This window comes from Vombatus ursinus, unplaced genomic scaffold (genome assembly GCF_900497805.2).
Source record: "Vombatus ursinus unplaced genomic scaffold, bare-nosed wombat genome assembly UNPS02014794.1, whole genome shotgun sequence".
In the NCBI taxonomy this organism is placed as follows: Eukaryota; Metazoa; Chordata; class Mammalia; order Diprotodontia; family Vombatidae; genus Vombatus; species Vombatus ursinus.
Window position 1 is genome coordinate 22,260,428 of NW_020954572.1, and position 13,474 is coordinate 22,273,901.

A 13,474-nucleotide genomic window follows, 5' to 3' on the forward strand; every position below is an offset into this window, starting at 1 on the left:
CACACACACACACACACACACACACACACACACACACACACACACACTCTTCCTCGGCCTCCTCTGTCACACAACCCCCTCTTATCCCCGCCATCACCTCCCTTCGCGGACCCCGTCCCTCCCCCGACTCCCTAACCCCCCCGCCCCAAACTTGAGGGCCTTCCACCAAGGCCCCAACCAGCCGAGCTCCCATTCTGTTACCGGCTCAAAGGGCCTCCCCTTGACCCCAGCCCAATGACTCTCTTCCTAATCGGAGTCCAGTCCCTCCACTTCCCCCACCGTGAAGGACCCACCAGAGGTGGTCAGAACTCGGCGTCCTCCAACATCCAGTCGTGGCAGCCCTCCAGTTTCAAATTCAACGGTCCCGCGGCGGGCGAGGCCCCGCCCCTTCCGTCCTCTCGCGACGCCTCATTGACGCCGGACTGGTGGAGGCATTGTGGGGCTTGTAGTTTCCTTTGGGGGTTGAGGCCTACGAAATCAGTCGTCGGGCTCCTGGAGGGATGCATGATGGGAGCTGTAGTTTTTAGGCTTCTCCTGGGTTTCCGGGACTGTTCTCCCGGGGTGATTAGAAGAGACTTTAAAGAACATACGTTTCTAGCTGGAAGGGTCCTTAGAGGTCGTTAAATGTGGTGTCGTGGATGGAATGCTGGCATTAAGAAGACATGAATTCAAATCCTATCTCAGACATTTACTAGCCAGTTATCAAGTCTTTGTTAAGTGCTTACTATATGCTAAGGCACATGGTAAGACATTATGCTAAGCACTGTCTGTGTAGGCAGAAAATCTCCTGCCCTCAAGGAACTTACATTCTAGTGGGGGAATACAACATGTGAACAACTATGTACATGCAAGATATACAGGGTTAATTGGAAGTATTAACTGAATGATCCCATGCAAATTACTTTACCTGCCTCAGTTTCCTCATTTGTAAAATGGAGATGATGATACCTCACAAAGTTGTTGTGAAGATCAAATAAGGTAATCACAGTATTCTACACTGAGCTCAGGCCTGAGCATTCATCTAACCTATCTTCTTCCTCCCCGTCCCTCTATTTTACAGATAAGAAACCAGCCTAGAGAAGTTATTTGACTTGCCTGGGATGATAGAGCTGGATTTCACTGTTAAGTCCTCAGATCCCACATCTCCCGTTCTTTCCAGTTCACTAAATTAAGATAAATCATCCCATCAAGATAATACATGTCTTTAAGCCTTGGAATCTTGGCCTGAAGTGAGTGTTAATTTTGTGTATACCACAGTTAGATGAGGAACCTAGGCGTAGGCTCTAGACCACCCCCACCCCCACCCCAACCATGGCCTGCTTTCTCAGGGCTCTCGCCTAGTCATGATCTGCCATATGTCAAAACTTCAATCTTTTCTGGAGAGATGTGTCTACCTCTTTATTCCAGCACTACCCTTCTCACTCTTCTTCTACCCATCCCAGAGCCCCTATCCTTATTGCATTTATACTGCTCTGGAAACTGATATCCCTTTCATCATTAATTTCAGATCTCGGATTTGTAGCTCCCTAAGAAAGGTTCCATTTCAAAGGGGTATTGAGACATCTTCTCCTCCAAAAAAAAAAACAAAAACAAACCCCATCAAAATACATTAGAACTCAATTCAATATATATTTAATTCAATATTTATTGAGTGCCAACTATATTTAGGGCACTGTATCTCTGATCACTCATCAGTATGTACTGTCTTCAAGAACTTTATCTGAGGACAGTAGAAAGAGCATTAGTTTTGGAAGCAGAAGACCCAGATCTAAATCCCAGCTGGATCACTCACTCACTACCTATGTGACTTTGGGCAACTGTCTTAATCTCTCTGGATCCCAAGTTTGTCATTTGCAAAATGAGGGGGTTGGAGTAGAAAACAATGATGATAATAATAATAACTAAATTTTATATGGTGCTAAAGGTTTGAAAAGTGCTTTATGTATATTATCTAATTTGAGCCTCACAACCCTGTGAGACAAATATTGTTATTAATGCCATTTTACAAATGAGGAACCTGAGGCTAAGAGGTTAAGTGATTTGCTCAAAGTCACACAACTAATATGTCCCAGTGTCACAAATGTCCTCACTTCATTTCCCACAAGACTGTACTCCTGTAGACTTCTCCATCACCCCCTGTATCTTCCATACCTCCTATTGGGTACCTTCTCCTCTCCAGATTCTGGGCTACCTTTTATGCATCATCTTTCCCATTAGAATGTAAGCTCCTTGAGGGCAGAAACCATTTTTTTGTATTATATTTGTGTCCCAAGCACTTAGTACAATGTCTAAGCACTTGATAAATACTTGTTGACTTAACAAGTAGGATTAAAACTCAAGTCTTCCTGGCTCCAAGTCCAACACACCATATGCTATACCACCTGTTGTTGAATCTGACTCTTTGTGACCCCATTTGGAGTTTTTTAGGCAAAGATACTGGAATGGTTTGCCATTCCTTTATCCAGCTCATTTTACAGATGAGGAAACTGAAGCAAACAGGGTTAAGTGACTAGAACAGGGTCACACAGTTAAGTAAGTGTCTGAGGCCATATTTGAACTCAGAAAGATGAGTCTTCATGACTCCAGGCCCCTCGGCTGTAGCCACTGCGCCACCTAGTGGTACCTTAACTGACATCCCTTGACTCACTTCTTAAAGAGGCTTATTCACTAAATGGACTTTACCTCACTCAAAGTGAGAACCTGAAAAGACCTTAGCTTAAAAGGGCCAAGGTCTCCCACTGCATCCTGGGCCATCTCCAGTTGTCCTGATTGATATCTGGCCACTGGACCCAGATGGCTCTGGAGGAGAGAGTGAGGCTGGTGACCTTGCACAGCCCTCCCTCACTCAAATCAAAGTCAATTGCAAGTCATGTCATCATCTCCCTGATGTCATGGTCCTCTTCGAGAATGAAGGACAAACCATACAACTGAGTTAAAGCTCTTGTACTTTTTAGGGGGTCAGAATACCTTTACTCTCATTGAAACTTTCAGTTCCTTTCTATTTGGATCTCAAAGCCCCACCCTATAAAGGGTCCTCTCAGCAGGCTGTTTGAATACACCCTTTTTGTATCACGAGACCAAGGACTACTCATGAAGTAACTTGGCTGGGACTCAATTGGTGTAAAAATCCCACCTCTGGTATTTATATGCTGAATGACCATGGGAAGTCATTTTTACTCTCTCAGCATCATCATCTATAAAAATGGGAATAATAATAGCACCTACCTCCCAGGGTTGTTGCCAGGATCAAATAAAACAATGTATCAAGCCTCAAAGCAGGCTACAAAGATATCAGTCCTTACTATTCATCCCTGTCCGATTTAGATTAAATCTAGCCTGTTATCTTCTCCTTCACTAAGAACCCTCTCTCTGTTTACAGATTGGTTAATATCCTCTCCAGGATCTTTCTGAGGTTTAGAAAGGCATGCACACCTGTCCATTTTTCTCACCTTCCTCTAGCAGATGGGCCAGGGTTCCACAGATTCTTCCCTTCCCTATGCTAGCATTGATAACTCAAACAGGGAGGAGAGAAATCTGTCCTGATGGGAAGGCTACTTAAGAGTGAAGATCCATGTTGTTATGGATTTCAATTAGCTGCTCTGGAGACCTGGCTGACACTGTGGTATTTTCTCTCTTGATATTAGGTCTTACTTGCAACTCAGCCAAGCCCCCGATAAATTATGGTACTTCATATAGCACCCGCAGGCCAGCCCTTTCCCCATCCCCGCCAAAGAAGTAGGGGAGGTGACAAGGCAGAGCAAAGAGAAAGAAGGTTGTTTTTGTGTTTGGGGTATCATCTCTAAATTAGCAGTCAGGGACTCCTAATGTGGCATATAAAATCAATTCAGTGCCTAGGTCACTATGGATGTCTTATAGTTCTTCAGAGACTCTGATAAGAGCTCAGAACTATTTATACCATTCACTGTATATTAAGGGTTACCTGATTTTAGATGTTACGCACAAGGATCCTCCTGCCAGAGGGCATAGGGGTAATGGTGTAACGTATACAAAGTTTGCCTTTGGTGCTCTGCCACTTCCCCTGGATTTATTTACCTGGCCTTCCTTGTATTTCTCAGGTCTCTCCTCTCTTCCTGACTCCTCACTACCATTTCCCTCAACAGTGGCTCATTCTGGCATTCTCTCTCCCTCTTCTCTTCTCTCGTAACAACCCTACCAGCAGGAGTGTTCTGGTAAAGGTTTAACAAACAGCTCTCTGGAAGTTGGGGTGGGAGCGAGGAAGACGTACACCTGACACATTTGTAAGTTTAATCTGCATGATTAATATTTTTCTCCATCATTTTCCTAAGTCAAAACAATTAACAAAAGAATAAATCAAGTCCCTATTTGCAGCATTTGCATTTCAGAGATATAAATGCTAACACTGCAAATTTTACAAGTCCTGCTGGTAGGAACCAGCTCTGGCACCCCCACTGCCTTTGAGGTAGGTTCTATTATTACCCCCCTTCTACAGAGGAGAAAACTGAAGCTCAGAGAGTTCATGTGACTAACCCAGAGTCACACAGATATCCAGTATCAGTGGGAAAATTTGTACCCAGGGCTTCCTGACTTCCAATTTGGCACTCCTTCCACTGCAGCAAAAATAAAAATTCATAAAATTTAAATTTTCATAAAAATTTAACCACCTTGTTTCTTATTTTCAGTTAGCTGTCACATTAGAAAACAACTTAATAAATTCTTCCTGATAAAGATTTCACACGTTCCCCTCCTCCAGAGGTATTTCTAATTTAACAGGAGATTCCTTCAAGAAGAGAAACATAATGCTTTAATCTCAGGAACTGGATCTCTAGTAGTGGTGCTTCAGGCACTGTGTCAAGCTGATAGAATCTATTTCAAAATATGTGGGCAGCTGCCTGCTCCACCTAAGTGTAAAGTCAGTCCTCAAAAGAGGACTGGGAAACTCCCCATTTCTCAATTTTATCAACATGGATTATAGAAAATGCTAGTGCTCTTAAAAGATAAATCTTCCAAAGATGAAAACCTGTTTGGGTCTCCAGGGAGCTCACTGACCATTTGTTTACTGTGCAACTACAGGAGGTGGGAGGGAATAGTGGGGGGTGGGGAGAGGGAGATGGGGAGATAGGTCAAGAGTGGGGAGGGGAGAGGGGTATTCAGAGCCAGATGGAGTCCACATCTGGGAAAGCAGCATCACTATGCTGGACTTTCCCCCAGCAACAGATCAGCCAATCAGAACATTAGCTACATCCCAAATTCACCAAGGATGGGGTGTCTGGAAGTGGAAGAGCCAATGAAAAGGAGGTAAAATAAGCAAAAACCAACTTGTGTTGCCAGGAGGAAGGGAGGTGAAGGGTGAAAAGATGCATTAACTCAGGACTGGGGGCTGCTGGCTGCTGCACAGTTGTGTCTGACAACAGTGGCCTACAGGAATTCCCCAGGAAGTTGAATTCCTCTTTTTTATTCAATGTAGTTACCTTTGTATTCTTAAGCTTAGGATTGTCGATAGGACACCTTACCTTTCAGGAAGCTTCTCTGAATGGTGACTATTTCCAGAACATAAATTGCATACCATCTATGAGGCATACACACACACACACACACACACACACACACACACACACACACACGGAAAAGACATCTCCAGGATTTTCTCATCTTCTGTGTGTGTGTATAAAAGAGGGATCTAGGGGTCATAATGGACCACAAGCTGAACATGAATCACTTCAACAGCAGTATTACTAGGAAAAGGGATATGCTTCACAAGCTGTGAAGATAGTAGTTATAGCATTGATTTAGCCCTTACTAGAGTAAGGTTCTAGTAGTTACTAATGTACTATATCCAGCTTGGGGCTATACAACAAAAGAGAAGAATGAAGAAACTATAATAATCAAAAGAGCTCAATAAATGCAATTTTAAAATTGTAGTCAACTTAATCTAAACAGAATGTAAACCCTTTGAGGACAGAGACATCAACATTTTAGCTTCACATTTCTGGACTGCTCAGCCAGGTGGTGTAGTGGATAGAGCACTGGGCTTGGAATCAGGGCTCATCTTCATAAGTTCAAGTCTCAGATATTTACTAGCTATGTCACCCTGAGCAAGTCACTTTAACCCTATTTGCCTCAGTTTCCTCATCTGTAAAATAAACTGGAGAAGGAAATGACAAACCACTGCAGTATCTCTACCAAGGAAACTCCACATGGGGTCACAAAGGGCTGGGCATGACTGAAATGACTCAACAACAACAAAAACAGAAGAAAATAATACAAGATATGGTGTGATAAGGATGAAGGAGAGGTCCAGATCAAGTGTTCTAAGAAAATCTGAGGAGGGCAAGAAATCTTTCAGATCAGGGAAGACTTCATGGAGGAGGTGGCACATGAGTTGCTCTTTGCAGGAAGAAAGTATATTGAAAGACTGAGGTAAAGGGGTATTACAAAGAAGGCCTGTGGAGGCTGGAGGGAGCATGTCCAGTTCATAGGAACAAGCAATAGTACAGTTTGGCTGAAACATATTGGAATGACTAAAGGGGAGTAATGTGAATTAAAACTGGAAGGCTAGGGGGAAGCTGGATTGTGAAGGGCCTTAAACGTCAAGTTAACATGGCATTTTTGCTTTATTCCTTTTTTAAAAATAGTATTTTATTTTTTCCAATTACATGTAAAGATAATTTTGGAGGGGAGGCAATTGGGGTTAAGTGACTTGCCCAGGGTCACACAGCTAGTAAGTGTCTGAGGTCACATTTGAACTCAGGTCCTCCTGATTCCAGAGTATAAAGACAATTTTTAACATTCATTTAAAAAGAAATTTTGAGTTCCACGTTTTTCTCCCTCCCCCTTCCTTAAAATGGTAAGCAATTCGATGTAGGTTATATATGCGCAACCATGTAAAACATATTTTCATATTAGTCATGTTGTGAAAGAAGAAAGAGACTGAAAAGGGGAAAAAACCGCTAACAAAATAAGAGTGAAAATAGTATGCTTTGATCTGCATTCAGACTCCATTAGTTCTTTCTCTGGATGTGGATAGCATTTTCCATCATGAGTCCTTTGGGATTATCTTGGATCACTGTATTACTGAGAAGAGCTAAATCTGTCATAGTTGATCATTGCATAATGTTGTTGTTACTGTGTACAGTGTTCTCTTGGTTCTGTGCATTTCACTTGCATCAGCTCATGTGAGCCTTTCTAGGTTTTTCTGAAATCTGCCTGTCTGTCATTTCTTTTAGCACAATAGTATTCTATTACATTCATATACTACAACTTGTTCAGGCATTCCCCAATTGAAGGGTATCCCCTCGGTTTCCAATCATTTGCCACCACATGCCTTATTCGATACTACAGGAAATAGGGAGCCATTAAGTTTCTAAGGTCTTTGAGTTTACTGTGAATGATTAAATGTAAGCTACCCTTTCTAGGAATTCTGAAGAGGGCAGGTACAGAACAGAGCTTGATGGGATGACAGTCAAGAGAAGATTTTTTTTAAAGGATCTTGAAGACCTGAGCATGTTTGTGGGCATCAAGGAAGAAGGTAATAGAAAGGAAGAGATTGAAAATGTGTAAGAGAAGGGACAGGGAGAATGGTCTCCCAAAGGGGAGAGGAGAGGATAGAACCAAGGACACATTGATTTTGGGTGCCTCAGTTTCTTCCTGCATGAAATGAGGGCTATCATATGAAAGAGAGATTAGGCCTGCTTTGTTTGGCGCCAGAACATAGAACTGGAGGCAGTAAAACTCAAAGTGTAAAGAGACAAACTGAGGTTTGGTATTAGGAGAAATTCTGGATATTTTGAGCTGTCCAAAAATACGATGTGGTTATCTCAACAGGTAGATCTATTCCTCTTCCTTGGAGGTGTACAAGTAGAGGACGGACAACCACTTGTCTCATAGCTACAGCAGATTCCTTTAGGGAACAAGGATTCCTTTATCATTCAGTTGTGTCTGACTCTTTGTGATCCCATTTGGGGTTTCCTTGGCAAATACTAGAGTGGTTTGCCATTTCCTTCTCCAGCTCACCTTATAGATGAGGGAACTGAGGCAAACAGAGTTAAGTGACTAGCCCAGAGTCACACAGCTAGTGTTCAAGGCCAGATTTGAACTCAGGTAGATGAGTCTTTCTGACTTCAGGACTGGCAGTCTATTCACTGTGCCACTGAGCTTCCAGGACTGTATACTAGATGGCCACTAAGGTCCCTCCCAACTGTCAAATTCTGTGATTCTGTGATCATCTCTGAAGTTTCTCCCATTTCTAATGGCATCTGTGGGCTGAAACAACTTATGGAATTTTATGTTCATAGGCTCTCAGAAACAATTGTGGAATCTATGAAACTGTAAAGCCCTACAAAAATCTTACTGCTGTATCTTATCCTGACATGGAAGCAAAGCTGTGACTACCAATTTTGGCACCCAGAGGTAGGGCCAAAAAGGTCCCTTGGGATGTGAAAGAGGCCATTGGTAGTTCCTTATTTTAACTAACTATTCCAGGGGTAGGGAACAAATCCTTTTATTAAGGGGATTCGTTCTGAGAAGTTTGGATTCAGTCAAAGGACCGCACCCAAGGACCTAGAGGGTCACATGTGGCCTGGAGGCCACAGGCTCCCCACCCCTGAACTATTTATTCTAACAAGGTGCTAAGCTCACTTGTTTTTACTTCTATTTTAGAGAATGTCAGCATCGTCTAAATTTCAGCACCCTGGAGCCAAGCCCCATTACCCTGACCTAGTTATGGCTCTCTGTGGAGGCCACCCTAGGTTCTCAAAGGCTATGCAAAAGGGAAAGTATATTCTTCCAAAGTTTTATCAAGTAGGAAAAGCTTCAAATACTGGTCCAGTGAAGGCTGTGTATCTGTCATTCAAGGACCAGACTACCTAAAATCAGAATGGTTCATTGCCAAAGAGTTGGCCAACGGGTCATTCATTCATTCATTCATTCATTCAATACTGAAATGGTTCTGTGATATCATTGAGTTTCATGTTCCCTCCGACAGTGTAGAGGACAACCAATTCTTTCCTGCCTCTCCTGCATGGCTCCTTTCTATGTCCACCTGTAAGTTCACCACAAGGGGTCCATTCAGCCCGCTTTCTCTTAATATGGTAAGACACCAATCTGGCTGTACATCTTTCTTTCATCATATGAACAACTCATCTTTTCTTCCTATCATACCTTTCCTTGATAACATCTTTTACTTGTATTCTTCATCATGTTCCTCACTGGTTATGTGCTGGAGCTATTCACTGAACAAAGATTATTTCTGTATCAGCCAGTGGATTTTCAAAATCCATCTATTCTTTACATTGGTGGTGGAGGTACCTACATGGATCCTTGAAATAAAAAGAGAGAGACTAGATTTATGATGTTTTTGGTAGAGGGAGCTCCTATATCATACTGCTTCTCTAAGTAGCTCGGGGGGAGGGGGAACTTCTAGCTAGGACCTGGACCCCCGCCCAGGTGGGGTAATGCCAATGTGGTGATTGCCCTGATTTGGACAGGAGGTATAGCAGAGCTCTGGGGAACAAACTTCTCCTTTCTTCCCTGAAGCTAGGCTCTGGCTCTGCTTTTCCTTCCCTCCCAGCCCTCTGTGTCTCTTGAGGCTTGGCCACAGACAGTGGGAGGTTTTGAGTCTGTGTTTGTGTCTGACTGAGGGGCCCAGCAGGAGGCATTCCTATAGACATGGAAGGGGCCCAGCACTGCCCTTCAGCCCCATTTCTGGAGGAAAGGTCATTGAGGTCAGGGGCCCCTAGGCTAAGAGGGGGTGGGGCAAGCTGGGCAGAAATCATGTTTGTCTGAATGCAGGAGCTAAGCAAGTGAAATGCTAAAAGGAGAGGCAGAAACATGTGTCATGAGACAGTGGAAAGAAGAATGCAATTAGGTGAAGAGTCATTTCTTCTGTACTGGTGAGCCTACCTTCTATCCTTAGAGACTGGTCCAATTCTAACCTAACCCTGGGTGATGGGGAAGAGGGTTTGGTCATAGCTGGAGTTCATCCAGGGGTGTTATCTCCAGTCCAAAGGACATCAAGAGACAGGTTCAAGACTGCCTCTGAGGTTTTGGTTTCAGGAAAGGTTGGGTTGGCCTCACAAATGCCTAACAAGGCCAGAGCCAGGGAGCCAATTGCCCTCCTGGTCCTTCTACAGCTGGGAATGCAACGCTACTATAATTCAGATTTGTACTTCTCAAGCCAGGAAGCCATGGACCAGACCTCCAGGGGTTCATTTCCCCTGCCTTCTTCTCCATATCAGACTTTGGACATGGTTTACTGGTGTTCAGAATGCCAAGACTTATGTAAACAGATGTAGGGTGAAATCAGAAAAGAATATACAATGAAAAGCACTCAATAAAGAAAATTCTGATTAAGTATAATGACCAGTCTTGGCCTGGAGAGAAGATGAGGAAGCACCTCCTTAGTTCTTCCTTAGTGAAGGGCTTTGGGTGGCACAGTGCACAGAGCGCCAGGCCTGGAGCCAGGAAGACTCATTTTCCTGAGTTCAGATCTGGCCTCAGACACTTACTGGCTGGGTTACTCTGGGCAAGTCACTTCACCCTCAGTTTTCACATCTGTACAATGAGGTGGAGAAGGAAGTGGCAAGCCAGTCCAGTGTCTTTCCTAAGAAGACCCCAAATGGGGTCGCAAAGAGGCAGACATGACTGAAATGACTCAACAACAATAACAATGGGTGTGCAATGTTATGTACACTACTTCATTCAGTCATAGATGGGACCATGGATCAGAGCTGGAAGGATCTTACAGGACATCAGATGCAGTCCTTTCATCCTACAGATGAGGAGGCCCAGACGAGGCCCAGAGAGTTCACAGCAGGGGTTTGGCCTTGCTGAACTGTTTGTCTCTGTTAAGAGGGAGACCTCATTTGAGGAGAGGTAGAAGATGGGGTGGTGAGGGGTGCTACATATATCCCCAAATGACTGTGATGCAAAAATAAAAGACATTTTAAAAAATAAATCCTTATTTTTAAAAGAATAAAATTCCTTTTGTCTAATGTAAAAATCTTCAAGGTATAAAAAGAGACCTCAAAGCTTCCTTCCTTACCTGTGTACTGTTTCCTGTGCTTTTCTAGAGACAATTAGAATTTATCAATATTTCTTATAAGCAACAGTATCAGAGATTGAAACCCCTCAAAATCACATACCCTCATTAGGAGGGGATCACAGGGGAAGAGGTGATGAAAACCATCTCCCGTCTGCTGGCAGAAGAATTTACTCTGATTTTTACTATGAGGACTGGTGTAGATATATTCAGTCATCAAAGGGGAAGGAAGGAAAGGGAATAAGCATTTATAGAGCACCTACTATGTGCCTGGCACTATTATAAGTGCTTTTACAAATATTATCTCATTTGATCCTCACAACACCCTGCTAGGTAGGTGCTGTTATTATTCCCATTTTACATTTGAGGAAAGTGAGGCAGACAGTGGTGAAATGACTTGGCCAGGGTCACCCAGCTAGTAAGTGTCTGAGGCTGGATTTGAACTCAGGTCTTCTTGACTCCAGGCCCAGCACTCTATCCACTGGGCTACCAGTTGCCTTAGCCAACATACTTGGGTTCCTCAGGGTAGCAGTGTCAGGAAAAGCAGAGAATGCATTCATTCATTCAAATAATATTTAAGTGCCTACTATGTCTAAGGTACTGGAGGATACATAGACTTCTAAGAGAAAGCCTCTACCTTCATGGGGTTTATACTCTAGGAAGGGATTGAGATTGGATGGCAGCTGACAATAGAAAGTTGGACCTTGAAGACTTCCTGGCTCTCCCTGTCTGGCAAGCATTCAGCTATGGAGGCAAACCCTCTAGTCTCCAATCCCAGTGGGCCAGAAGCAATATGAAAGTTGTTCATCTACCCCTATTTATTTTCTATGCCCTCATCTCTCTGACTCTCCATAAGTTTATGAGTCAGGGAAAGACAGAGTGGGTCAGTGTGGAAGGAGGATAATAAAAGACCAAGTCATCTCACTCAAAAGGATGATCCATTTGGGGTCATCCCCCACACCAGATACAACCCTCTAATGCCTCCTCATACATTATTTGCCTTTATTTGCTTGATTCTGACCCAGTGCAGTGGGAATGTTAGAAAGGGGCCAGCCAAGTCAGTTCTGCCTCCTTACTAGAAGGTATTACAATGGGGTCCTCTCTGAGCTTCCTGATGTATACTTCATACTCAGGCCTTCATCAATGTCACCATTGGTTTTCGCTCCTTTGCCACATGGATCTCTAGTCTGAGAGGATCAAGCAGGCCAGCCTCCTGGTTCTGAAAGGGTCAAATCAAGCCATGTTCCAATTCTGCCTCTGATACCTACTAGCTGTGTGACCCTGGGCAACTCTGTCTGAGACTCAGTTTCCTAATTTGAAAAATGAGGTTATTGTGAGAATCAAATGAGAACATGTATTTAATTGTTGTTCCGTCATTTTTCAGTAGTGTCTGACCCTATGTGACCCCATTTGGGGTTTTCTTGGCAAAGATACTAGAAAGGTTTGCCATTTCCTTCTCCAGCTCATTTTACAGATCAGGAAACTGAGGAAACAGGGTTAAGTGACTTACCCAGAGTCAAACAGCTAGTAAGTGTCTGAGGCAAGATTTTAACTCAGGTCTTCCTAACTTGAGGCCCAGCGCTGTATCCACTTTGCCACCTAGCTACCACATGTCAGAGAAATTGCTATTCATTACCAATGATTTGGGGAGATCCAGAATTCTCCCTCTTTTTTCTAAAATTCTCATTTCAAGGCTCAGCCTCTGAAAGACAGACAGGATTGATGATAGCAGATAGGATTAACATTCTCCTCAATCTAGGTATTGCCAACCTACCAACCCAACAAGGAATTTAATCTAAGGTGAAACTCCTGGCCCTAGGGTTCTGCTCAGGCTTAGGTGGGGGATATAGACCCTTTGTCTAGATTCCCCCTGAGGCTGGGAGTGATTTGGAATTAAATGACATGATCAAAGTTACATACTCCCAGCCCCTCATTAGAATCGATCCACCTCTCATTATGATATTCATTCTCTCTCATTAATTGTTAACCAATCAGAGTTGATTGCCACCCTCAGGACACCCATTTCCAAAGGGATATAACCTTTGAGCCCACTACCATGAGTTGTCTTCGGTCCAAGAGAGATGGCCAAATGCCCATTCCTTTTATTGATAATATTCTAGCATTATTAATAAAATGATTAATTACCCAGAAACTATGTCTCTCAAACTTTTAAAACATCACACATGTAATAGGGGATTGTAGATCTAAAAAAGATATATAAATGTGAGATATTATTATTGTTATAATTATAACTGTGCAGACATGGTAGGAACAATGGTTTTTGACTTTAGCATCTTCAGGGATTCAAGGCACAATTATAGGGAAGAGGAAGGGAGAGAAAAGAGAATAAATATTTATTAAGCACCTACTGTGTGCCAGGTGCTGTGCTAAGCACTTTACAAATATTATCTTACTTGATCCTCACAACAACCCTGTGAGGTAGGTGCTATTATGATC

The 13,474-nt window shown here is 43.1% G+C and overlaps 1 protein-coding gene across 2 annotated transcripts in view; it reads right to left on the reverse strand.

The window, feature by feature from the left end:
- The window catches only part of BUB1B (BUB1 mitotic checkpoint serine/threonine kinase B), a 71,800-nt gene extending 71,418 nt beyond the window's left edge, over window positions 1-382 (reverse strand). For both annotated transcript variants that reach the window (XM_027869830.1, XM_027869829.1), the window contains exon 1: window positions 294-382. The gene's annotated coding sequence lies outside the window, so the exon portion shown is untranslated. The remainder of the gene's footprint in view (window positions 1-293) is intronic.
- Between the last annotated feature and the right edge of the window lie 13,092 nt (window positions 383-13,474).